At 52.2% G+C, this 23,527-nt stretch overlaps 1 protein-coding gene across 1 annotated transcript in view; it reads left to right on the plus strand.

The window, feature by feature from the left end:
- The first annotated feature begins 363 nt into the window (after positions 1–363).
- PRDM11 (PR/SET domain 11) overlaps positions 364–23,527 on the plus strand; it is a 93,341-nt gene continuing 70,177 nt past the window's right edge. Inside the window, exon 1 of the mRNA XM_049890940.1 lies at positions 364–417. The gene's annotated coding sequence lies outside the window, so the exon portion shown is untranslated. The remainder of the gene's footprint in view (positions 418–23,527) is intronic.

Consider the following 23,527-nt stretch of genomic DNA (forward strand, 5'->3'; position numbering starts at 1 on the left):
GAGGTTCCAGGAGCTAGGTTCCCCCCTCCGGGCAGGGCGCGGGGCGGGAGCCGAGGGGGCTCCGGGAGTTCTCTCCGGGGCCGAACTGGGACACGGCTGCTGAGTCCCGGCTCCGGCCCCTGAATTGGGGGGTCCGCGTCTGCCCCAAACGCCGCTTTCTTCCGTTTTCCATGTCATTTCCTGTACTAATAAGATGGTGGTCAAAGCAGGGGAGGAGAGCAGCAGCGAGTCGCCGCCGCCGCCGCCGCCGCCGCCGCGCCGAGGCTGGCGCTGAAACTTGGCCTCGCCGGGGACCCGCGCGCCCGCAGCGCGGCCGCTCCCGCCGCGGGGCCGCCCGCCGGGGCCGCGCCGCCGCCGCCGAGCCGCCCGCCGGGCCGCCGCGCCCGGGCCCCGCGCCGCCGCCGCATTCCCGGGAAGGTGAGTCAGCCCGGTAGCCAATGTGGCCATTGAAAATGGCTTCGGAAAGCGCTCGGCAGTTGGCCAGCGCGCGCGGGGGCCGCGCTGCGGGGCTGCGGGTGGTGCGGGAGGCGCGGGGGCCGGCGCAGGGCGCGGGGGCCCGGGGCGCGGGTGCGGGGCGGGGAGCGGCTCGCCCCGGGCCCGAGGGGGGTTAACCCTCGGCAGGTAGCTGCCGCCGCCGCCGCCGCCGCCGCTGCGGGATCCGGGGGCCGCCCCTCCGCCTCCTTCCTCCCCGCTCGCGCTCGCGCGCTCGCTCGCTCCTCGCCTTGTTACAATGTAGCCTTTTCTCTCCGCGCACGTCCCGCGCGCTGACGGACGGCGCCGCCGGCCAATGGGAACCTTCGGAGTGGGGACGCAGTGACACGCGTGGGGCGGGGCGCCCGAGGCCGGAGGGCTTCCCGGGCCGCTGGCCTAGTTCTGGGGCCAGTTTCGGCTCTGCGCCGGAGGCTGGTGCCGGGGCGCGGGATCTTTCGGGATGCTAATTGGGTCTCTTCCAACGCTGCTGACGGCTTTCCGCTGAACGTGGCGGAGCCGCAGGGCGTTTCTCTAATACACTTGACGTCCTAGTTGCGGTGCTGACTCCGCGAAATCTCCCCGGAGTATAGGCGCCGTCCCCTGGCACCCGTCCCCAAGGTGCTCTCCTCTGCGGAAACTTAGCGGCCCAGTGACCTTTCTCCTTCAAGGCCAGCACGCCCTAGGCAAGTTGCTGCAAGGAGAATATAGATGTCTTCTCGGACCGTGGGCGATGTGGGTTGAAAAGTTGATAGTGTCGTGAGCCCGACTGGGAGAACCGGCTGACACCCGCAGGGTGGGCTGGGACATAGGGGAGAAAAAGGTTAAACGTCCCTTTCTTAGATGTTTGCTTCCTGTGGAGAAAGCCTGTGGTATATAATTTAGACTGGCTGGAAGGAAACACCCAGTTCTTTGTGCATGAGCACATGAGGCAATAATGAGAGATTGCTCTTGAGGCCTGGAAAGCCTATAAACTTTGGGTTTTTTGTCTGTGCTGGGGCAAAAGAATTTTCCATGGAGCACGATGCCTAGGGCACCCAAGCTTTCCTTTGCCCACATTTCCTCATGAGAGGGAGGAAGGCAGAGACGGTTGCAGGGGCCCAGACAGGAGTCTGGGCTCCATGGGCCAGAAGTGACAGGCTGGGGTCCCCTTCGGTGGGGAGCAGGGCCTGGCCTTTGCCCGCCAGCTCTCTGAGAGGTTGGCAAGCAGTTCTGTTGAGCAGATGTCTAAAAGCCTTGCCTACCAGAGTAGAGCCCAGGCCCATTGCTTTCGCTTAGGGGAAAGGGCGTCTCTATCGGGATCCTTCTTCTCGTAGTATCTCTTCGACTTTGGACTTTGCACACTTGCTTTTGACCTCTCTGAACCTGGTTTCTGTATCCCTAAAATGAGGCTAACAAAAAGCCTGTCTGGCAAGGCAGTTGTGAGATTAAATGAGATAGCAAGACAAAGCTCCTAGTCCAGGGCTTGGCACAAGGTTTAAGAAGTGTTAATTCTCATATCAGAATTGGCCAGCGGGCCCTACCCAGGCCTGTACAGCCCATACTGACAGGGCCTCCAAGGAACACCTGGTGCCAGGGTCTGATTCTCTCCCTTGGTGACAGTCCCAAAGGTGAGGGGCTCCCCCTGTAAGTCCCAGGAACACTTGATCAGCCATCATAGCCATCACCTCCACCTACGAACTGTTTTTGATCTGTCCTTACGGTTCTGTCCTCTAGTCCCCTTTGGAGCGATGTATTTCCTAAATTTCTTCTCCTTGGTGTCAAGTAAGACTTCTGTCATCTTAATCTTTCCTCTCTTGGGCTTAGATGGGGTTTCCCTGGTTCTAGGTTTTTGGCAGGTATGAAGGAAACAAAGGACACTGGACTAGGACTCAGGAATCAGACCTGTTTATCTAGCTGCCTCCTCAGCCTGCCCTCTTGGCTTCCTTAGTCATGACAAATGCTTGGGATCGAAGTCTGTCTTCATCTCTAAACCTCATCCTCCTCCAGGAGTCTGATCTCGGCTGAGGGCACCATCATCCCACCAGTCCTTGGTGTCTCTGTTTCATTTACCCCGATCCATTCCATCCTCAAATCCAGAGAGCTTCATCTTCTAAATTGAATCCATCCACTTCTGTCCGTCTCTTCTTCCTCCACATCTTAGTTAAGCCACTACCCTCTCTCCCCAGGACTATAGCAAGGGCCTCCTAACCAGCCACCTGCTACCTCTTCTCCACTCCAGTCTCAGCATTGCAGTCAGAGTGATCGCTTCCAAATACGACCACATCAGGCCTCCCAGTTCATGCTTAAGACACCAAAAAGGCCTCCCCAGGGCTTCTGGGATAAAGAACCAAGTTGTTACTGTGACCCAAATGCCCCTGGGAGATCTGACCCCTGCCTTTCCTTGACCTCATCTTCTACCACTTTCTAGCTGTCTCTGCAGTTCTCTCCTGCCCATGAGTCAAGGTTAGCCAAGGGCAAGATGGGAAGTAGAGAGTGTGTGGTGGTCCTTAGTGCTTTCTCCTAAATATTTCCAATTCTTCCCCCTTCCAGGCACAAAGTAGGATTGAATCTAGCCCCCCTTGTCCTTAGATGGGCCCATGTGACTGCCCAGTGAATCCTGAACTACAATGATGTGTGTCACTTCTGGGCTACAGCATTTAATTGCTGATGTGAGACTGTACAGACTGCTCTTTTGCTCTGGTATGGCAACTGGCAGTAGACAAGGTGGTGGTTCTTTCTACTAGCCTGGGTCCCTGAGTCTCTACATGTGTGGAGCCCCCTTGTGACCCACAGTGGAAAAGCAGCATGAATGATAACTAAACATCTGTTGTTTAAAATTGGGGATTGTTTGTTATGGCAGCATAACCTCACCTGTCCTGACTGATAGAGGGGTGAGAGGAGTGTTCCAGGCAAAAAGAGAGGTAGCGCACAGAGAGTTCATGCACAGGGACATGACTTGGAAAGGTTCATCCCCCACAGCAGCAGAGCGACCTCTTTGACATGAACATCACCTCCTGCCTAAAAAACCTTCAGAAATTCTCATTGCTGTTAGGAAACCACTTACCACTGAATGGACTCTGACTCATGGCGACCCATGTGAGTCAGAGTAGAACTGTGCTCTATAGGGTTTTTAATGGCTGTGATTTTTTGGAAATAGATCACCAGGCCTTTCTTCCAAGGTGCCTCTGGGTAGACTTGAACATCCAACCTTTTGGCTAGCAGCTGAGCATATTAACCATTTGTACCACCTAGGGAGAAAGAAATCCTTAAGCTGCCCTCCAGACCCTGTGGGGACACTATCTTTCATCCCTCTCATTTGCCACGTTTTACCTAACATGGTGCATTCTTCATGTTGTTCCCTCTGCCCTGACCATGTGTTCTGCTCCCTCTCCTAGTTGTTGTTGTGAGGTGCTGTCATGTCAGCTCTAAAAGTGACCCTGTGAACAACAGAATGAAGCATTGCCCAGTCCTACACCATCCTCACAATCGTAGCTATGCGTGAGCCCATTGTTGGAGCCGCTGTGTCAGTCCATCTCACTGAGGGTCTCCCTCTTTTTTGCTAACCCTCTGCTTTACCAAGCATGATGTCCTTCTCCAGCAATTGCTCCCTCCTGATTCTGCATCCATGTTTGTGAGTAGGTGAGTCAGGAGAGTACAGCCAGAATAATCCTTAGAAGAGAGGATGGTCAGACTTTGTCTGGGTTACTTGGAGACGAAGTCTTGCCATCTTTTGTAAGGAGCATTCTGGGTGTACTCTCCTGACTCACCTCCTCAGCCTTCATCTTTCAGCATCAGCTTCAGCTCCTCAAGGAAGCCTTCCCTGCCTTCTCTGAATAGGTCAGATGCTCCGTTACAGCCTTTCATAGCCCCACGTACCTCTCCTTTATAGCACTCATTTCAGCAGCGGTTTTATACTTACTGGTGTAGTTACCTGATAGCTGCATTGCTCTTCCATTAGACCACAAGCTCTGCGAGGGCAGGGGCTGGGTTGAGCTGGGTGTGTGTTCTATTTCCAGTGCCCAGCACATGAGAGCTGCTCATGACGAGCCCCTGAGCATTCTCTGAGGGCTCACTACGTGCTAGGGGCTTCCCTGAGCAGTGGGCACTTTGGGCAGGTGGGTCCAGCTGGAAGGAGGTGTTGAGCATAGCAGGCAAAATGACCGATGCGTAGAGTACGGGTAATAAGTCACCTGTCATTACAGGTGTCCATGCAGGGACAGGAGGTCCATGTTTCAGAGATGTTTGAGAGGACTCTCAGAGCATGTGATCTAGAAAGTGAGAGGGATGCAGAGGAGAAGATCCCAGAATGATGATGATGATGGTGACAGCTAATGTTGATGGTGGGCTTACTGTGTGCCACCCCCACCCCTCTATCAGTTCGTTGTGATGTGGTGGCTTGTATGTTGTGATGCCGGAAGCTATGCCACTAGTATTTCATATACCAACAGGGCCACCTATGGTGGACAGGTTTCAAGAGAGCTTCCAGGCTAAGGGACTAGGAAGAAAGGCCTAGCAATCTACTTTAAAATTAGCCAGTGTAAACTCTATGGATCACAACAGAACATTGCCCAATATAGTGCTGGAAGATGAGTGCCCCAGGCTGGAAGCACACGAAATAGGACACAATGACCACAACAATGGACTCAAACATACCAGTGATCACGAAGCTGGTGTAGGACTGGGCAACATTTCATTCTGTTGTACATATAAGGTCACCACGAGTCAGAGCTGACTTGACGGCAACTAACACTAGCATGTGCCAGGTATGTATTCACAAGGTAGGTATCCTTATCTCCATTTCGCAGATGAGGAAACTGAGGCTCTAAGAGGTGAGGCAAAGGGGTTCAGGGTTATACAATCGTGCAGCCAGCTTTGGAAACCTGGTAGTCTGATGCCACCTCCTTAGGGATGCCCTCTTGGAGTGAGGGCAGAGAACCCCAGGCCAACAGGGGAGAAGCCCCTCCTGAAACATCACACGGGGTTTACCAAGCCTTCACTGGAGAAGCTTCTATGGGGTAACGCCTAACATTGGCATTTGAGCGCAGGGGTTCCTGGCTCGGAGGTGCCTGGTGGGGTTGGTGCCAGGGCTGGTCTAAAATCGTCTGGTGCTTCTCCACCCACTGCTGAAGGAGCCTGGGAGCCCTTCGAGGCTGCAGCGCCCTGTGGTTTTCAGAGCAGGGCCTGGGAGGGGCTTCCCTGCAGCTGGCCCAGGGGGTGCTCCGGAAAGACAAGCCGTGCAGAAGAAAAAAAAAAAAAACAATGAAGAAAGAAGAAAAATGTGCTGTTATTTTTAAAAAGCCTGTTTCCTATTGCAGATTGGTATCTGCGTTGAAAGGCCAGTGTTCACACAGTGTAGCCGCAGTTGTGGTGTCGATCTCTGGCTAAGGCTCTGTAAGAGGAGAGGCTCGGGGTCTGGGGTCATTCAGGCCTTCCTTCATTCACCAGGTGGTTAGTGCACACGTCCTATCGCTATGCCAGGCACAGTGCTGGACTTGGGGGGTGCACAGTGGAAACCAGTCCTAGCACCTGCAGACCCTACAGAACTAGCAGACTAGCGTGGGAGGTGGGTAATGAACCAGACAGTTAAAGGTAATAGCAGAGGGATGCAGGAGAGACAGCCGTTGACTCCAGTTGAGGGAGAGCTGCCCTGAGGAGGAGGGTTGTAAGCTGGCTTTTAAAGGATGAGTAGGAGTTGACCAGCAAAAGCAGGGGAGAGGCATTCCTGGCACAGGGTTGGCTTGTCAAAGGCATGGGTATACAGAAGGGCTTGGAGAAGTTTGAGTAGTTCATTTGGCTGGAGAATGCCTGCAAGGGAGGAGGTGGAAGAAGATGAGGCTGGAAAGAGAATAATGCCAGTAGCAATAATAATGACTAATGTACCAGTCCTGACCTGGCCTCAGGGCCTTTGCATTGGTTGTTCCTTCTCCCTAGAACACTGTTCCCTCAGTTATCTGCAGGGCAGGTTCTCTCACCTCCACCAGGACATTGCTCAATTTCACCTTCTCAAGGGCATTCTTTCAAATTGCAGCACCTTCGCTACCCTCCCACACTTCCTCTCTGACTCCCTGCTTTATTTTTTTCTTCACCATGTAGCATATATACCCTGTATTTTATTTATTTCCACCTCCCTTCATTATAATGGAAGTTCCTGGAGAGCTGGGATTTTTTTTTTTTATTGTGCTTTAAGTGAAAGTTTGCTAATCAAGTCAGTTTCTCATACAAAAACTTAAACACACCTTGCTGTATTCTCCTAGCTGTTCTCCCCCTAATAAGACAGCACATTCCTCCCCTCCACTCTGTGTTCCCCATGTCCATTCAACCAGCTTCTGTCCCCTTCTGGCTTCTCATCTCGCCTCCAGACAGGAGCTGCCCACATAGTCTCACGTGTCTACTTGAGCCAAGAAGCTCACTCTTCACCGGTATCATTTTCTGTCTTATAATCCAGCCCAATCCCTGTCTGAAGAGTTAGCTTTGGGAATGGTTCCAGTCTTGGGCTAACAGAGGGTCCAGAGGCCATGACCTCCGGGGTCCCTCCAGTCTCAGTCAGACCAATAAGTCTGGTCTTTTTACAAGAAATTAAGATCTGCATCCTACTGTTCTCCTGCTCCATCAGGGATTCTCTGTTGTGTTCCCTGTCAGGACAGTCATCGGTGGTAGCCGGGCACCATCTAGTTCTTCTGGTCTCAGTCTGACGTAGTCTCCAGTTTATGTGGACCTTTCTGTGAGAGATGGGATTTTTGTTAGTTTTGTTCACTGCTACATGAACACATAGTAGGACCTCAAAAATGTGTGGCATGAGTGAATGAAATGAGCACTTACTATGTGCAAAGTACTTTACACACATATCTCATTTACTCTTCACTGTAGCCACCTGATATTAGCTATTATTTCCTCATTACACAGTTTAGAAAACTGAGGTTCAGAGAATGGAGTAACTTGCCCACGGTTTCACAGATGATAAGTGGCACTGCTGGGACTTGAATCCAGGACTGCCTGGCTCCTAACCCCTTCTGCCTAACCCTGATGCTTTACCCCAGCCAGGTCGTAAAAAGTCTTGAGTGCTGAGGAGGTTACACTTTGTCCATTGGATAGCAGGGGGCCTTGGAGGGTTTTATAAGGAGGAGGCTGACGTGGTGATTAAATTTATATCCTGGCAGTCATCTGCAGTAGCTTGGGTGTGAGACTGGAGGCAGAGAGGCTGATTAGGAGGCTGTTGTAGTAATCCAGGTGGGAGAGGACGAGGCACTGGTGGTCCCACATGGAGAGGTAGGGTGACTGAGCCCTCCACACTAAGGCTCAGAGCCCACAGATCAGGGAAGTTCTGGGGGGCAGAGGTTGCCTAGAGTGGGCCTGGCTTTGGTTACTAGAGTGGTTTCTGAGTAGCCAGGGAATGCCCAGATAAGATCTGCCAAAGTGGCCTTGGACCTGGCGCCTCGGCAGGGAAAGAAAGGGGAACTGAGAAGGGGCCAGGGGAGCAGGTTAGTGGGTCAGGGCTGTGCCTCGGAGAGGGTGCAGGCCTCAGGTGCTGTCCTGCTCCTGCCACTCAGGAGCTGGGAGACCTGGACCAGAGGCTGCCTCCCAGAGTTGCCTCTTGCCTGATCTGCAAAGTGGGGGTGACAGCAATGTCAGCCTCATGGGGAGCATGGGGGAGGCTCCAGGGAGAGAAGCGGTGAGTGGCACAGGGCTGCCCCTGGAGCCCATCTCCTCAGGTGAGAGGGCAGTGGGCACTGGGGAGGTATGCTCAGGACACAGAAATAATCTTGTGCCCCTCGCTGGGGACGTCAGTGCTTGGGTGTCAGAAAGTAAGTCCTTAAAGATGATCTGATCACAACCTCAGACACTCATTCTCCTCACCAGCTGAGGTTGAAAGCCAAACATTTAACCCACCTGGACCTCAGTTTCCTGTCCTGTAAGGGGAGACTTTCCCCCAAGTTCTCAGGACCCACATTTAAGATAATGCTATCTATGGAGTTGTAAGCTGCTGGAAGGAACACTCATTGAGCACCAGGGTACTTGACAACAGCCCCACGAGGTTGCTTCCACATCCATTTTCAGATGAAAAAAATCAGGCTCAGAGAGGTTAAGTGACCAGCTCAACATCACACAGCCCTAATCTAATCTTTCCAATCACCTCAGGAAATCTACATTTATAAAGGAAGTCTGAGAGGTTGCTTATGGTGTTTCATAACAATCCCCAGCAGGTTCTTCGGGTGCTTTAAAAATAGGATTTGATTTATAAACTCTTGGTTTACACAACTGGTTTCAGGACCCTCTCCCCACCCTGGGAACTGCGCAGGTCAGAACTTGCAGGCAGAGTTGGACAGACCAAGATCCTCCAGGGCCTGAAGTGACACTGGATGAGGGGGAGGGGTGGGGAGGGACAAAAGCTGCTGGCTGTCCTGCACCCTAGCATCACCATCAGATCAGAGGTGGGGGCCCAGGGTGGGGTCTCTGCTTGCAGAGTGAGGCACACCTGGGTCTCTGGAGCCTTTAGGCCTTTCCTCAGCTTTCCCTTCCACCCTCTCCCCCACCCTACCTGAACCGCAAGGGGACCCAGGACTCTCCTCCGAACTTTCCCTTCTCCCAAAGCCTATACCATGAGGCAGGCTAGCCCTTATGACCTCCCATTTTCCACCTGAGAAAACTGAGGCTCAGAGAAGGGAAGTGACCTGACGGAGGTCATACAACTTAGAGAGTGGCCAAGTTAAAATTCTAACCCCCAAACCTAGCACCCCTTCCTCTGCTTTCCAGTCCTTCTCCTTGGAATCAGGGCAGAGCGGGGACCTCCGAGAGCCTTTGGCACAGTCTCTGTGCCCTGCCCGCCAAAAGGAGAGGCTGCCCGGCCATGGCTTTGAGTGTCTACAGAGGCGGGGAGCTCATCCCCTCTTGAGGGGACAGAGGTAGCTGACCCCAGGTAATGAGGATGGGTGGAATCTGGGGTGAGGAGGGGATAGCGACCAGTGGGCTCCTTCTCCAGGCTTGTGGGAGGTTTGGGGAGAAGGGTGGGACCAGCAGGCTGGAGGATCAACTCTTGACTCGGGCACTGAGCTGGGCTGGTATGGACGTCACTGAGCAAGTAAATATGGAACCGCCCCCACAATGTCAGCTTTCCCAGAGTGGCTTCTCTTGCTATCTCGCACTTTCCCCAAGGGAGAGGACTGAGGGCCAGGAAAGGATCCTGCTGCCTGATTCCCAGGGGATGGAGCTGGCGGGCTTGGGAAGCTCTGGGATGGCTGAGGGGTATAGGGAGCAGCCCACCACCGGACCCTTGGCCCCAGCAGAGAGTGAGCCTCTCGTGAGGGAAGCTGACTGGGACGCAGCCAGGCAGACTCAGTGGACTCAGCCATTGTCTTGGCCCAAGGTACCAAGAGGGCGGGCCCTGGAGGGGGAGGGGCTCCAGGCTGGCGTTTTTCTCAGGGGGAGCAAGGCCCCTCCTCAGACCAGCTGTGTTTCAGAAGGAAAGCCACACCAGCCAAAAGGGACTGGCATTTGGAGAAGGGGTGCAGAGGGAGAGAAGCTGAGGTGTCCTGGAGAGGCGAGTAGGGTGAAGAGGGAGGAAGCTCCTCAGCCTGGAGGTGGGAGAGCATGGGTGGAGAGGGTGGCCTCCAAAGGAAATCAGCAAACTTAGCAGCCAGGGTAGAATTTACCTCAAAGAGAAGACGTTGGGACTTGGCGGTATTACGAGCAAGAGGGTAGTATCCAGGACAGAGTTTTGGGCCAGGAGCTGCCAGGCCTTTTCTAAACATCAGTTTCAGCCAAACCTGAATGCAACTTATAGGTGTGTGGGCCCTGCCGGAAACAGCGTGCTCTATTTAACCTTCTCAGCACTTCCATGAAGCTAGTGTTATTAGCCTCAGTTTACAGAAAAGTTAAAGCCTAGAGAAGCGAAGTGACATCGTGAAGGTCACCAGCTGCCATCGAATTGACTCTGGCTCATGGTGACCCCATGTGTGTCAGAGTAAAACTGCGCTCCATGGGGTTTTCAATGTCTGACATTTAGGAAGTAGATCACCAAGACTTTTCTTCTGAGGCATCTTTGGGTGGACTCCAGGTGCCAACCGTTCAGCTAGCAGCCAAGTGCGTTAGCGATCTGCAGTACCCAGGGACTCCTAACAAAGGTCACACAGCTGGTGAAATGCTGAGCCAGGATTTGAACCCAGGTGTGTCTGATTCTGGAGTCTGGGCTCTTCCCCACAGCATGGGACTGCCTCAGGGTTACTGCAGTGGTTTGCCTTGGGAAATGCTGTCAGCAGCCTGTGCTGGGAGAGAGGTTGGACTAGATGACTTGCAGGGTCCAAGTTTCTGTCCCTGTGATGTAAGTTGGTACAGAGAAAGTAGAGGATGTGGGCCAACTCTGGCATCAGGTGCCTCTATGTGCCCACTTGAGGAATGGGGATGCCTAACGCAGGTACCTGCCCATGTTACGTGGTGTGACGGATTGAATTGTGTCCCCCCAAAATGTGTGTCAACTAGGCTAGGCCATGGTTCCCAGTTCTGTGTGGTTGTTCTCCATTTTATCATCTGATGTGATTATCCTATGTGTTGTAAATCCTAACCTCTGTGATGTTAATGAGGCAGGATTGGAGGCAGTTATGTTAATAAAACAAGACTCAATCTATAGGATTAGGGTGTATGTTAAGGCACTCTCTTCTGAGATGTAAAAGAGAGAATCCAGCAGAGATGAGAGGAACCTCATTACCACCAAGAAAGAAGAGCTGGGAGTGGAGTGTCCTTTGGACCTAGGATCCCCGTGCTGAGAAACTCCTAGACCAGGGGAAGACTGATGACAAGGACCTTCCCCCAGAGCTGACAGAAAGAGATAGCCTTCTCCTGGAGCTGGCATCCTGAATTTGGACTTCTAGCCTCCTAGACTGTGAGAGAATAAACTTCTGTTAGTTAAAGCCATCCACTTGTGGTGTTTCAGTTATAGCAGCGCTAGATGACTAAGACACATGGCATTCAATATTTAGGTGTGTAGATGTTCGTGGAGTGCCCGCATGAGCTCTGGAGGTCCAAACATAAATGACTTGATGTGTTGTTCTCAGAACGCCAGGAGCACAGTGGCCTTGCTAGTGCTACAGAGAGCATGGTGAAGGGACTCCTGCCCATTCGTGAGCTGTGTGTTACTGCTCCGCAGCAAGGTAAACACAGAAAGGGAGACTAAACCTTGAGAAATTTGTATTGCAATTTGACGTCGCCGGGCCATTTTTAATTGTATTTTACAAAAGCATCAGTTGGCAACAGATTGGAAAATTAAAAATAAAAATAAGCCTCTTCACCACAAATAGTTTGAGCAATTCTGGCCCAGATCCTAACTGTGATTGAAGGTAGGCAGTGCCCTACTTCCTTATGGATAAACCACACGGGGCAGATGGGGAGCAAGTCATTCTGCCTTGGGTGCGTGGGGAGGGAGAGCATGGTGAGACTTCCCAGAAGAAGTGACTTTTGAGCTGGACCTGGAAGGAGGGGGAGAAGTTTGCCAGGTAGAGGAGAAAGGAAGGACATTTTAGGCACAGGGAATAGTATGTGCAAGGCTGGACCATGTGAGGATCTGGTGGATCAGGGAAAGGCCAGTGGTGTTGGGTTGGAGAAGAGGTGGCATGACCATGCTAAGGAGTTGAGACTTTGTCCTGTAGGCACTGGATAGCCATTGATGATTTTTAAGCAGGGAAGAGATATGGTTACATTTATGTTTTGGGAAGACAGCCCTGTTGGTGGATGTGAGATGGGAGATGAGATCACAGCCGAGTAAGTACTTCAAAGGGCTGAAGGTGCCATCAAGGGCTGAAGGTACCATCGAAGACTGAAAGTCCCATCGAGGTCTTCAGTCTTCAGGAAGGGTCTTTCATGGTGCCCAGTGGGTAAGCTGCATTGAGCAGGCCTCTTCTCGCCCCCTTTTGAGACAGCCAGTCCCACGGTTCTGCTGATGCCTGGCTACCCTGTGAGTCCCTCCTGTCTGGAGAGGCAAGCAGAACTCTGGGTGTGAATGGTGTGGCCTTCCCAGGGTGTCTTGGTCTGTGGGTTGGCATTGATGAGGCTGGCTGGCCATGGTGGCCCTACCATCATATCTTCACCATCCGGTGCTACTGGTGTCACTGGGGCATTGGAGCTGTCATAGGGAGTATGCGGGTCACCCCCTAGGAGCCGAGAGCCTTGTTCGGGAAGTGCAGCAGGAGGAAGGGGAGTTGAGGCTTAAGGCTGAGGTCGGGGGATGGTCCAGGCCCCAGGCCTGTGATGGCATGGGGTACTTTTAGGAAATGAACACTGGACAGCGGCCTGAAGTTGTTTCCTGCATGAGCCCTCTGATGGGCTGGGGCTGAGACCTGCGTTTGTGGTCTGAACAGTGAGCACCTAGTTGAGGTGGCAAGGGATGGTTAATGGCCCCACCTGTGCCCCGTCCCCCCAAGTGAGCAGACAGGGAAGTATTGGGGAGCTGCTGCCTGGCTCTCGGCTCTGTCGCAGTCCTCCTGTCCTGAGAGGTGCCGACCTGCCCTGTCCTGGGGCTGCTGGGAGCAGACCATGTTGCGCCTGGGTCTTCGTGTGGCCACAAGTCCACAGAGAATGCAGGCCTGCCTGGGAGGAAGCTGTGGGAAGCTTCTCTCCCCACCAGCCCCACCTACCTTCTCCTCTTCTGGGGCCCCTGTTCAGGGTGGCCCAGCCTCCCGCTCCCTCCTGCTGCTGCTGGAAGGGCTGGGCCCCACACAGCTGGTCAGGGCTGCCTGGCTGCTATTCAGCTGGGAGTTCAGCTGCCTGGGGCCTGTGAGGTGGGGCGGGGCAGGCACTCCCAGGCCTGGTGTCAAGGCCAGGAAGGCTGGAGGCATTGAGGTGCCTTGGTATTGACAGTGGCCTTGGAGATTTGTGGTTCAAGTCCTCACACTTCTCTAGCCCTTTCTGCCCTGGGGCTGGTGCTAAGCTAGACTCAGTACTTGCTGTAGACTAAGGGCCCCCCTGAGTGGTGTAGGGCAAGCCCTGGGGCAGCTGAGCCCACCTCAGGCTTTGTCCTGCTGCCCCACCCTCTCCTAAGCTGGCCTCCTTCACTGTGAGCACAGGGGGACCTCTTTGCTTCTCAGTGGCCCCACTCCGCAAAGGACCACCAGTAGGCCACCTGTTCTACACAGCCCATGCTGAATCCTCCAAGGCCGGGCACAGAGCCCAGGGCCTAGTCCAGCCCCTTTGCTCATCATGGCCTATCTTGGCTTCTCTCAGTGCTTCAGTTTTGCTCTTCCTCCTCTTGGTTCACATCCCTAGTCTGTTGCTTGCCCCTGCCCCAGTTCCCTGGGCTACTGGCGAGGCAAGGACTAGCCAGCCAGGCTCCCAAGGGCCCCTCCCCCAGTTTCGGGTAGAAACCAGACTTCTCCCTGGCACCTACCAGTGGCTTCCTTGCCCCCCCCCCCCCCCCCCCCCGCCTCCCACCACTGCCTTTTGGACTCACTCTTGTGTCTTCCTGGAGAATTCTTCTCACCTGCTGTTCTTTGTCCCTGCATGGGGCCTGCAACAGGTTCCTTTCTGGCTGTCCCCGGGCTTCTAGTCTTACAGGTCCAGCTGCTTCGGGAGCTCAGCTGTTGACACCCCTTTTTTCTCAGTGCCCAGTGCCCGCATTTTATAGGAGTCAATATGTACGGTTCACAAAAAGGCTGCACAGATGTTGCAGCTGCTTGGGGGGTGGATCCTATTAGCCCATTTTGCAGACAAGGGACTTGAGACTTCAAGGGGTGCCATGACTTAGTCAAGGTCTTATAAAAAAGTCAGTGGAAGAGTGGAGACTCTTGGCTCTTCTCTCTCTACTGTAGCTGCCTTGAAGGTAATGGCTTCATTGACCTTTGCTTGTTCCTGTCAGGACCCATTTCCTGACTAGGGCCAGATTGAGGTCAAGGCTGAGGTGCAGCCTGTGTTTGGGAGGCCGGAGTCATGGTCAGGGTAATCAGCCCTAGGAGCTGTCCCCATCTGCTTGCCCCCTCCTCCTTGTGGCTCTGCAGGAGAAAAGACCTGGGGATCTCCTCCCCTAAAGATTATACCCCACTGCTGTTGAGTCGATTCTGACTCATAGTGACCCTATAAGACAGAGTAGAACTGCCCCATAAAGTTTCCAAGCCTGTAAATTTTTACGAAAGCAGACTGCCACATCCTTCTCCCACGAAGTGACTGGTGGATTTGAACCACTGACCTTTTGGTCAGCAGTTGAGTGGTTTAACCACTGTGCCACCAGGGTTCCCTGTAAAGATTACAGCCTAGGAAACCCAATGGGGCACTTCTACCCTGTCCTACAGGTTCGTTATGAGTTGGAATCAACTTGATGGCAAGATGTGAGATCCTCCAGGGACACTGCCCTTACCTGGGAGGCCGAGGCTGAGGCCGATCATGCTGGCCAGGGGCTGGGTGTGCCAGGAGAGAGAGGCTGAGAGTCACTGGAGGAAGGGAAGAGGAAGAGACTGGACGGGTGAGGAGGTGGAGGTACAGTCGCCAGCCTGTGTGCCTCTACCAAGCCATTTCTTTTTGAGTCACATTGAGGATCCACAACTTTTGGCTTCTCCCTTCTGCAGGGTCTGATTCTCTGGGCTCCCGCCTCCTGATGAGGGCACAGTGGGGCTCTTGCTCCTACTTCCCTGATGAGGCTCCTGAGGTTCAGAAGGACCACCTAGCCCACCTCTCCTTGTGGTACTCAAATTCTCTCTGTTCCTTCTGCCCCAAAGCGGATCCTTGCGTTCTTCAGGGAACAGAACCTCACTGGATCCCAAGACAGCTCCTTGTATCTTTTTTTAATATTTTTTTATTGTCCTTTAAGTGAAAGTTTACAAATCAAGTCAGTTTCTCGTACACAAACTTACACACACCCTGCTATGTACTCCTAGCTGCTCTCCCCCTAATGAGACAGCACACTCCACCTCTCCACCATGTATTTCCCGTGTCCGTTCAACCAGCTCCTGTCTCTCCCTCCCGACTTCTCATCTCACCTCCAGACAGGAGTTGCCCACGTAGTCTCACGTGTCTACTTGAGCCAAGAAGCTCCCTCCTCACCAGTGTCATTTTCTGTCTTATAGTCCAGTCCAATCCCTGTCTGAAGAGTTGGTTTCAGGAATGGTTCCAGTCTTGGGCTAACAAAGGGTCTGGGGACAATGACCTCCGGGGTCCCTCTAGTCTCAGTCAGACCAGTAAGTCTGGTCTTTTTACAAGAATTTGAGGTCTGCATCCCACTGCTCTCCTGCTCCATCAATGATTCTCTGTTGTGTTCCCTTTCAGGCCAGTCATTGGTGGTAGCCGGGCACCATCTAGTTCTTCCAGTCCCAGTCTGATGTAGTCTCTGATTTATGTGGCCCTTTCTGTCTCTTGGGCTCATCTTTATCTATGTCTTTGGTGTTTTCTTAATACCTTTTGTAATGCCAATTGACCTAGATGTCTCCTGAAATCGTGGTCCCAAGACCCCCGTCCCTGCTGCTCTGGCCTTTGAAGTGTTCGATTGTATTCAGGAAGCTCTTTGCTTTTGCTTTAGTCCAGTTGTGCTGAGCCCTCCTATTTTGTGTGTTGTCTTTCCCTTCACCTAAAATAGTTCTTGCCTACTATCTAATTAGTGAATACCCCTCTTCCTCCCTCCTTCCCCACTCTTGTAACCATCAAAGAATATTTTCTTCTGTGTTTAAATTATTTCTTGAGTTTTTATAATGGTGGTGTCATACAATATTTGTCCTTTTGCAACTGACTAATTTCACTCAGGATAATGTCTTCCTTGTATTTTTTTTTATATTGTGTTACTAAGTTTTAATCTGCAAGGAATATATGAATACATTTCTGCAGCAAAAAAATCGAATATTACCGGAAAAGCTAAAATCTTCCTCAGCAACCACCCCATCCTAGATTCCTCTGCAGGGCTAACCACCATTATTACTTTGATATATATCCTTCTAGATCTTTTTCTGTACATTCACATATACCTACATAAAAAAAGCAGCTGTATATTACATAGGTATATAAGCAAAAAAAAAAAAAAAACAGGAAACCCTGGTGGCGTAGCGGTTAAGTGCTACGGCTGCTAACCAAAGGGTCGGCAGTTCGAATCCGCCAGGCGCTCCTTGGAAACTTTTTGGGGCAGTTCTACTCTGTCCTATAGGGTCGCTATGAGTCGGAATCGATTCAATGGCACTGGGTTTGGTTTTTTTTGTTTTATAAGCAAAAAAGTTTGGCAGTTCGAGTCCACCAGCTGCTCCTTGGAAACCCTATGGGGCAGTTCTGCTGTGGCCTATAGGTTCACTATGAGTTGGAATCAAATCAACTGCAATGGATTTTATGTAATATAAATAAGGAGGCGCAATGGTTAAGCACTCAGCTGCTGACCAAAAGGTGGGCACCCACCAGGGCTCTGCATCAGAAAAGACCTGACAATCTGCTCTCATAAAGATTACAGCCTAGGAAACCCCAAGGGGCAGTTCTACTCTATCATATAGGGTGGCTATGAGTCGGCATTGACTCAATGGCACCCAACAACAAATGTACTGTGTAGGTATATAGTAAGATATTGTTGGGTGCTGTTGGTTTCAACTCATAGTGAGTCCATGTAACAGAGTAGAACTGCCCCAAAGGGATTTCTTGGGTGGTGCAATCGTTAAACGCTCAGTTGGTGTTTCAAACCCACCCAGTAGCCTCGGGGGAAGAAGACGTGGCGATCTGCTCCCATAAAGATTATAGTCTAGGAAACCGTAGTGATACATTCTACTTGTGTCGCATGGGATCGCTAGGAGTCCAGATTGGCTCGGTGGCACCCAATGACAACAACAATCTTTACAGAAGCGAATTGTCAGGTCTTTTTCCTATGGAGCCGCTGGGTGGGTTTGAACTACCAACCTTTCAGTTAGCAGCTAGGTGCTTAACCCTTGCACCATCACGGCTCCTTATAGTATATATAAACCCATTGCCACCCGGTTGATACTGACTCATCATGACCCCAAAAGACAGGGTAGAACTGCCCCATAGGGTTTCCAGGAAGCAGCTGGTGGATGTGAACTGCCGACCTTTTGGTTAGCAGCTGAGCTCTTAACCACTGCACCACCAGGGCTCCGTAGTATATACAAAAACAACCCAGTGCCGTCGAGTCGATTCCGACTCATAGTGACCCTATAGGACGAGTAGAACTGCCCCATAGCGTTTCCAAGGAGCGCCTGGCAGATTTGAACTGCCGACCCTTTGGTTAGCAGCTGTAGCACTTAACCATTACACCACCAGGATTTCCATGCAGTATATATAATATATAGGCATTAAGTGTAGGTAGGTACATTTACCGATAGAAAAATGTACCATGATAGTACATTGTTTTGTTTTGTTTTAATACAAATGGTTTCATGTAGTACAGATCATCCTACAAATTGCTTTTCTTTCTGAACATTGTATCTAGGAAATCTAGCCATGGTTTAACGCAGAGATTTACCAAATCATTCTTTTTTATACTGATACATAGTAGGTTTTGAAGAAGATCACCATTTATTTAGCCATTTCTCTACTGATGGGCATTTAGGTTAATTCTGCCTTCCTTCTTGTGGCTCCTTGGTCACATCTAGTAGCTCCTGCTGGGTTGGGTGGTGCAAATGGTTACGTGCTTGGCTGCTAACTGAGAGTTTGGAGGTCCCAGTCCACTCAGAGTTGGCTCAGAAGAAAGGCCCAGTGATCTGCCTCTGAAAAAAATCAACCATTGAAAATCCCATAGAGTGCAGTTCTACTCTGACACTCATGGGGTCGCCATAAGTTAGTATCAACTTGACGGCAGCTAGTTTGGTTGCATTTTAAAAAATTATTACGCAATATTTAAAATCTTTCCACTGAGATTTTGCACAGGACCAAATGTCTCCCTGTGGCTCCCCCATTATTCCTGGTTCTCCTTTTTTAGAGCCAGAGAGAAAGTCAGGTTTCCTGCCCCATGGCAGCCCTTCGGGAAGCTGGAAACAGTGGCCATGGCCCCTGGAGCTTTCTCTCCTTTTTTCTCGGGTTCCTCTGCCCTTGCTCAAAAGGCAAGATTTTGAGTGCCCCCCTTTCCTGGGTGGCTGTTATAGTAAGTGGCCGAAAGTGGGGACTTGAGTCAAAATGCTTTAGTTCAAATCCTGGCTTGGCCCCGTACCAACAGGTATTTCTGGGAATGCTACATAGCCTCTCTGTGCCTCAGTTTCAGCCTCTGTAAAACAGAGATAACAGCACCAACTTCATGGAGCCACTGTGCGGATCAAGCGAGCTAACACGTGTCAAGTGCAAAACGCTCATAATGTTACTATCCTGGGGTCTCTTCTCTGACTTAGCACTAGAGATCCACGCCCCCAGGCAGTGGGCCCGAGCTCCTGGTGGCAGCCTGGGATGGCTTCACTGCCCACTGATGTCCCGAAGGAGGCTGCTGCCTGAGAATGCAGCTTCTGATCGGATTTCTGCCCAGTTTGGCCCTGTGGAGTCTGGACCGGGGCCTACAGGGAGGGAAGGAGGTCAGCCTGACCCCTCGCTCGTGGAGGAGGCCAGGAGCCTCGTAATGTAACCCCACACCTCAGGCAGATTTACCAGCTGTCAATGGGGCTCGTTGTGGCTGCCGATTTGATCTCTCTTGACCTGTAGGGTGGGCAGAAGAAGAAAGCAGCTTGGGGTCAGTCTCTCCCCTGAGAGCCCCGTGGCGTCTCTGGGCCACACTGGGCCTGGGTTTGCCTCTCAGCCCCTGGGGCAAATCTTTGAAGCTGATTGTATTTTTAGTTCTGGAAATGATGGCTTTTGTTCTTCTCTTGCCTCATACCTCCTTTTGGGTTCCAAACCACCTTTATGCCATCGTCTAACCAGTTCTTCACAGCCTCCCTGTGAAACAGGTAGCCTGACCAAGTCCATTTCACAGATGTGAAAACTGAGTCTCAAAGAGGTTGAATGGTTTTCCCAAAGCCATACAGTGAGCCGCTGGCAAGGTTGGGATAGTACCTGGCCATCTGGCCCTTTGTCCAGTTCTTTTTCATGAGGCCACCCAATGTGATAGTCTTGGCAGAAGGTGACCAGCTGGGCAGCGCCACTTGGCCTTGCACACTCTGGGCAGTGGCATGTGTGGTTGGTGAGTACAGAGGGTTGAGATTAGTTCTGGAGAGGTGAGAAGTGCCATGACTGGCCCCAGGCCCAGCCCTTTCCCAGCACCAGCCACAAACCCTCTTGGTAGCCAGAGGTGGTGGAGGCATGGGAAAGCAGAGACTGGCTGTTCAGCTGGGCCCATCCACCCTGCTGGGAAGAGGACTCACTCTCTGAGCTGTCCCGGGGTGCAGGAGGGACTTAAGGCTGGAGAAAGTGAGGTTCAGGAAGGCTAGGGGGCTTGTCCTAGCAGGCAGATGGCAGAGGGGAAACTTGAACCCACCTCCTGATTGTAGATGTAGGTCTTCCCCTGGGCTCCACTAAAGGAACTGACCAGGCCTTACTTTTAGTTAAGAGCATGGTCATTGGTGCAGACAGATGTAGACTCGGCTTCCGGCTCAGTAATAACCGCTCACGTTTGTTGAGCACATACTATGTGCCAGAATCCTGGTGGCGCCAGTGGTTAAGTTTTGGCTGCTAACCAAAGGTTGACAGTTTGAATCTACCAACTGCTCCTTGGAAACCCTATGGGGCAGTTCTACTCTGTCCTATAGGGTTGCTATGAGTCAGAATCGAGCCAACAGCAACAGGTTTGGGTTTTTTTGTTTGTTTACTATGTGCCAGGCACTATTCCAAGTCTTTACCTGTAATATTTTATTTTAAGCCTCAAAATAACCTTATGGGGTTGATGCTATTATTATTCTCCATTTTGCAGTTGAGGAAATGGAGGCACAGAGAAGTTAAGAGACTTCCAACGTCATACAGGGATGAGGCAGGGATTTGAATCCTGGAAGCATGGCTCCTAGAGTCCCTGAGTGGGGCAAATGGTTAATGTGCTTAGCTGCTAACCAAACGGTTGGAAGTTTGAGTTCACACAGAGGTACCTTGGAAGAAAGGCCTGGCGATCTACTTCCCAAAAAATCAGCCATTGAAAACCCTATGGAGCACAGTTCTACTCTGGTATACATGGGGTTGCCATGAGTTGGGGTTGACTCATTGGCAACTGGGTTTGTTTTTAAGTGTGGCTTCAGGGACCGTGTGTGAACCACTACACAGTAACGCCTCTTAGGGCTGGGAGGGCCACCGGGACAGCAATACAAAAGGTGTATTATTCCTGGCACGGTGCCCAACATAAGGCAGGTGCTCCATATAAAGCTGTTGAATGAATAGTTGCGTGCATGTGAGGCTTTGGACAAGTGAGTTCACCTCTCTGATTGTCACTTTTCTCACCATAAAGTGAGTGTCAACATGCCTTTCCTCCAGCATCGATGGAAAGGGTCCAATGAGGTGCTGGCCATGCCTGGTTCATGCAGGCTGTGATCACTCTGGGTAGACAATGCCACCAAGCTGCCCTGACCTGTGTCCTGGATGGTGGGTGGTGCTGCTCCGGGCTATCTGCACTGGCGCCCAGCTGGCCGCCCCCAGGGACAGAGGCACATTCTCTCTGCATGGCTGGCCTTGGGGTGTTGCCCGTGGTTGGAGACAAGCTTGCTCTGGGCACAGCCAGGGGCCAGCAGGGCTGAGAGCGGGCACCGTGACTGCGTTAGTGCTGGACGCGTGCATGCCTCCTAAGCACTCACAGCCTATTGGGTGATTCATACACACCTTTTTTTCGTTAGTTTTACAGGTGAGGTAACTTGCCCAAAGTCCCCTAGCTGTAGAGCAGGATCCCAGTGTGACTCACCTCCTGCCCTCTGAGAAGCCTCTCCAGTTGTGTCCCCTGTGGGTTCCAAATATGGGGGCAGATGCCTGAGGCAGAACTAGACCATTGGGCACCTGCTGGTCCCTGGGTGGGGCTGCTGCTCAGGGGGTGGGTCCTGCCTCAGCTGCCACTGTGTAAAGGAAACCCTCCCTCCCCCCCCCCCCACACCTTACATGTTCTCTTTGTAAGTAGCTCTGGCAGTGGACTCTCTGCAGTGGGACTCAGGAGATACGAGTTCAAGCATAGGCTTGGGCACAGTTGTGCTGTGTGGCCTAGAAAAAGTCCCTTCCCCTCTCTGAGCCTTGGTGTACCTCCCTGTGAAGTGAGACCATGGGGCTTGCTCATACTTGCTATTCTGCCCCCACTTTAAGGAGTGTGATTTATGCCTCAGGGCCTAGATTCACACTTTCTCAGCTCTTTTTTAAGAGACCTGGGTATTGAGGACCCTCCATCCTGCAAGCTGGGACAGCTGGGCTTGGAGTTGAGTGTTCAGTAGTCCCCAGACTGTGAAAAGCACCAGGCAGGGCGTGGTGGTGCTTACCAGGAGCCGGCACTGGGTCTTTTCCCCTCGCCCAACCCTGAGAACTCAGGGCCTAGGAGGCAGGACACCACGTGGTGGGAAAAGCACAGCTTTTGGAGTTCATGAGATCTGTGTTCGAATCCTGGCTTTACCACTTTGGCTACACACTTAACCTCTCTGAGCCTCAGTTTCTTCATCTATAAAATAAGGGAGGTGAAACTTCCCTCCCTAGGTTAAGGTAAGGATGAAATCAGTTGACTTGTTGGACTTCGCAGCGACCTGCTGACCCTCAGCAGATCTCCAGTGTCGTTGGTGGGGCAAGGAGAAGGTCACAGAAAGCTCCGGAAGCCTTGCCAACAGCCCTGGAGGCTGAGTCCAGAAATAGAAGACCCCCAGAGAGAAAGGCTGCTGATGGCCAGGCTGCCCTCTGCCAGCCCCCAGGGAGCCACTGAGCTGGCAGCGTGGGCCTTCTAGCCCTCTCAGAGTTGTTGGCTGCATAAATTACTCGGCAGCCTTTGGGCTAATTTTACCTTCTTGGTTTTCATGAATCATTTCCCATCCGGGGGCGTGTGAGAGAAATGGAAACGGCTCTGCCAGCTGGATGCCCGTGTGCCAGCCGCAGTGGTACACCCGCTGTGAGCCCTGCTTGTGTGCTCTCAGGAGGGCCCCTACCCAGGACCACAGAGAGGGCCCAGAGGCCTGGTTCCTGCCAGCAGTGTCCCTATGCCTTTGGGTCATCATGATTTGGGGCAAATGAGCCCACAGCAGATCCTGGGGCTGGAGCTTGGCTTAAATCTAAGGGGACTGGAACCAAATGGTTTCATCACAGTGGTCATTTGGATCTGGCTGGGCCTTAATGGCAAAATGGTTTGCAGAGACCCCTGTGACCTTCTGGGTGCTTCTTTGTGGCCCGGCTCCAGGAGTTTGTTTGAAGGCTGATTCTTCATAGTCCCAGGATGCCAGAGCCGGTGTGTCCTAACACAGAATCAAGCCCAAGCTCCTTGTACAACTGAGGTTCAGAGGGAGCAAGGGGTTTGCCTCAGGTGGGTGCATCAGTGGAAGAAGCAGGACTAACAGCTAACGTGCGTTGGCTCTGTCCTCTTTACTCACAGCAACCCTGTTTGACTCTTATTATCCTCATTTTATGGAGCCGGAAGCACAGAAAGACCAGTTGCTGTCCAGTCAACCCCAGCTCATGGGGACCCCACGTGTGTCAGTAGAACCAGGCTCCATAGGATTTTTTTTTTAAAATAATTTTTATTGTGCTTTAAGTTCCAAAGGATTTTTAATGGCTGATTTTTCAGAAGTGGGTTACCAGGCCTATCTTCTGAGGTGCCTCCAGGTGGACTTGAACCTCCAACCTTTCGGTTAGCAGCCCAAACCATCTGTACCACCCAGGAACTCCGGAAGCACAGAAGGTGAAATGATTTCCCTGGTTCACACAGTTAGTCAATGACAGAGCCAGGATTTGCATCCAAGCAGTTTTGTTCAGAGCCCATGCCTTCAACTTTTACACCAAGCTGCCTTGCTTGTTCCTGTCGTGCTTACCTCTCCCATGCCCCTTGGGGGTGAGCTTACAGGGTCCCGGACAAGGTAGTCCCTGAAGCCTCCAGCTCCATGTCTCATTTTGTTCATCCGTTCACCGGGCATGTGCTGAGGCCCTGCTGGGTGCCAGGAACTGTTCTGAGTACTTAGGGTTTGGGAACAGCCAGAGTGGAGAGTGCGCGAGGACGGCAAACTCGCAACCCAACATCCCTGGTTCATCTGAGCTTCTCCAGGAGGCCACAGGCCGG

The sequence above is a fragment of the Elephas maximus genome, chromosome 7, assembly GCF_024166365.1.
Source record: "Elephas maximus indicus isolate mEleMax1 chromosome 7, mEleMax1 primary haplotype, whole genome shotgun sequence".
Taxonomy (NCBI): Eukaryota; Metazoa; Chordata; class Mammalia; order Proboscidea; family Elephantidae; genus Elephas; species Elephas maximus.